Source organism: Sinocyclocheilus rhinocerous, unplaced genomic scaffold (assembly GCF_001515625.1).
Source record: "Sinocyclocheilus rhinocerous isolate Xijiao unplaced genomic scaffold, SAMN03320098_v1.1 scaffold795, whole genome shotgun sequence".
In the NCBI taxonomy this organism is placed as follows: Eukaryota; Metazoa; Chordata; class Actinopteri; order Cypriniformes; family Cyprinidae; genus Sinocyclocheilus; species Sinocyclocheilus rhinocerous.
The window spans coordinates 162,428-166,315 of NW_015630361.1; positions in this window are offsets into that span (position 1 = coordinate 162,428).

Below are 3,888 nucleotides of genomic sequence, written 5' to 3' on the forward strand. Positions count from 1 at the left end.
TAACTGATGGACTGGAGGGGTGTGGATTATTATGATGTTTTAATCAGCTGTTTGGACTCTCATTCTGACGGCACCCATTCACCGCAGAGGATCCATTGGTGAGCAAGTGATGTACAGAAATGCTACATTTCTCCAAATCTGGGTTTGGGTTGATAATCTGTGCTGCAGAGTGAACATGATGTTCACCACCCTTCAATCTAATTAAGAAATTATGACTTGTCTATTTAATTATCAATAATGTCATCATAAATTCTCCAATCTTTAACATCCACAACCTTGCAAATGCAAAACCAGGATACACATCTAGTTTCCAAAGCTGTGATGTACTGTAATCTGATAACATATGCAGCATTCCTCACAGAGATGAATGATGGAGCCGGCTGTATTGTATCAGGTTTATGGTGCTTGTCATTCCGGCGGCGTCACTATTGTGGCATCGCAGCTGGACAAACAAATGATGCTCAATGGATGTTCTGTCGACTGCAATAAGATTTGATGATATAGAGAAGCACAGACAGCACTCAACTGAATTTGAGAGCACAAAACGCGATAAAATTTCCTTGAGGCTTGCTGACAACAGACTGACATATATTTCTAGAATATGCTTAGCATAAACAGCCTGTCAGTGGTGTTTTGTAATGAGAGAAAGTCTTAGTAAAGACCTAACCTGAGAACTGGAAAGGAAAAGTTGCATAAAGTGCTCTGGGCGGTTATTGCTAGGCAGTTGCTAGAGTGCTCTGGAAAGTAGCTAGGCAGCTTCTAGGCAGTTGTAAAGTTGATTCGGGTGGTTTATATTTGTCTCTCATTTTGAAGGCTGCACCCTCCGGAAGTTGCATTTGTTGGCCGCATATTTCACTGAGGATGTGTCTTTACCATTACATTCCAAAGTAAGAAAGAAATTACAATAAATTATGCCTCACAAGAAATAACAGTAAACTTTATGTTGGTTACTTTTCTAAAATGAGACATCCTCGATGATGTATATGGGGCCGACAATTTTTTAGTATTATTTCTATAGTATTTATGAATATTTTGAATTAGCTTTTATATTTTCAATTTTTGTTTTATTTTTAGTTTCAGTTTTAGTAATTTTGTTATGTGCGTTTGTCTTTCTTTTTTTAAACATTAGTATTTAACTCTATTTTGCCTTCAGTTTCAGTCATAGTAGTTCAACTTATTTTATTAGCTGACATTTCATTTCAGATCGTTGTTTTAAAGGGTTTTTTAGTGTGTTTTTCTTTTTCTTTTTTATATTTTGTTTTCATTTAACAACTTATATTTTCAATTTTTGTTTTAACTTAAGTTTTAGTAATTTTATGTTTTTGTCATTTTTATTAGTTGTAGTTTTTTAAAATACATATTTAAAAAAATTTTATTTAGCTCAAATTTATTTATTTCAGTTTTAATGTTAGTAATTTTAGTACTTAACCTTTAGCCACAGTTTGTACAATAACAGTAGTTAGACTTGTCAAACCATCATAATTAAATACACAAAACTGTAATAGCATGCATCTTTCCTCTGGCACTCCACAGTATTTTTACGTTTAAATTAAGCACCGGAAGCACTGTACATTTTCTTAATGCATCCAAGGAATTCTTGCTCTGTCATGCAGCCTGAGTTTTCTCCAGTCACATATATAGCGCTAGCTGGCCAAAAGCTGCATCCCACTTTGCCAAAGGAGAGCTCTGCAGGCACAGAAACAGGATGACTTGGACATCTGCCACAGCCCGGAAGACTCTACTGCTGCCTCAATAATAATAAATCCAATCATAGAGCCAGTCCGCTACACCAGTTTGACATTCATAAAACCCAGCTGACACTCTACAGGACTCTATGTAGGTTATTACATTGCCAGTTTTCTAAACTAAAGCACCATGTGTTTATGTATACCTGACAAAAACAGATACGTAAAGGAACAAAAACGATGCAGTAAATGGAATGAACTTTAGATCTACTAGAGCATTAGTTTGGTTTCTTTCTAGTTGATTCTAGATATCAACATTGCACTAACATACTGTGTAACTTCAGGTTTGCAGTTTGTTTTTCCAATCTGAAGGAATTCGCAATCATGTAGAAAGAATCCAGGCATAGCGGCTCGACCCCTCTGGCCAAAGGCCTGACTTTATTTCATTGATTTTAGATGTTGACGGATTGGACTCCATCAAACCCATTTAATTAGTATTGAGGCACCAGGCTGCAAATGGAGATAGACTAAAGGGGGTGGGGGTCTAAAATCATTCGGCTGATCTGTTTAAATATCATACAGCATGGCTAACCAGCACCTTGTAGAATTAGATAATGAAACTACATGAGTTTGTATCCTACTAAACGCTGCACAGTTCATTAGACAGTGACCGTGAGAGTCGGTCTGACAGTGTAAGATATGGTGACTGTGAACTGCTTCTATTATTATGAGGTTCTGGAGTGTGTGGACGGATTGCTCTGCTGGAGAGTGAGTTCTGCAGCACGTCCCATCAGTCTTTAATAATTTACATAGAGCACATTAAGTTACATGCTGCTGGAGCGCAGCAGGCTGGAGTCAGAGCAGGGCCAAAGAGTTATTATATTTACTGCAGACAAGGAGCTTTAAAATATGCCATTCATTTCAGTGTCATCTGGTCAGTTTGCGCAGGCTCCACCGGAAGTACGCAAAATGGAGGCTGCCATCTTTAAGGGTGTGTTCACACTTGTAGTTCGGTTCGTTTGGTCCGGACCAAAAAGGAAAATGATACAGCGGAATAAAATTATATGTACACACAAGAATGAGCGCGCTTAGTCCAGCAGATGGCATTAGGTGTGTTCGACTTAAAGCGGCGCTGAGCAGACCGATCGGTTAATGGATGCTTTGATATCATACACCTGCAGCGCCGTTTTAAGTCAACGCACCTTTTGTTTGAAGTGTTCGGTGAGTTCCGTCACGATATACGTCATTCAAGCCGACCAATCAGGTTGTGAACGTATCACTATGCCTTTCGGTGTCTTTAGGTTCGCTGTCAAAAATGCCAATGTGAACGCTAAGCGGACCAGGTCCAAATGTATCATTTTCCTTTTTGGTCTGGACCAAATGAATCAAACGAACCGAACTACAAGTGTGAACACACCCTAAGACACTCAGTTCTGGGATTGGATCTTTTGCCAGCTTAAAAAAATTATTAAAAATGTATTATTAAAATTATCACTTGGTGAATTGTTATGAATTATAACCTCATAAATTAATATTTTACAGATTTAACAGTGATCAGTGAAGCACCATAAGTCAATAGTGTATATATTTTATGTATTGTCTACTGATTAGTAAGTTGGATAGCTGACATGTTACTGTCAGTGTTGAGTAGTACCAAATAGCCTTTCCTGACTTGCTGGTTAAATACGTACAGTTCACAATAAAAGAATCGTTGTTTTCGCTAAAGAGCACATAAAATTTGTGGTGGGAGAAGCATGTCTTGTTGCTATGCCGAAGACATCTGCTGGTTGAAGTTGTGCAAATACAATGAGAACACAAAATTAAAATAGTAGGCTATTTAACTTTAGTAGTATTTTATCACTTTGTAGCCCTTATTTCTTTTTTTATTTATTTTTATTTAGTCATTTATCTGACGCTTTTATCCAAAGCGACTTACAAATGAGGACAACAGAAGCAATCAATTGTAGTATTAAAACAACTGAAAACAAATCCAAAACTAAAAGCTAAAACTTTATAAATACTACCTATACACATTTAAAAAATAAAGAGATTAAATAAAAATGACAAATGCATACAACAAAATTTCAAAACTTAACATTTAAATGAAAAACAAAAATAAAGCTAAAAACAATTCAAAATAGTAAAGAACAAAAGGTATAAGAGTATAAAAAAATTTAAATAACTCAAATTAAATAAAACTAAA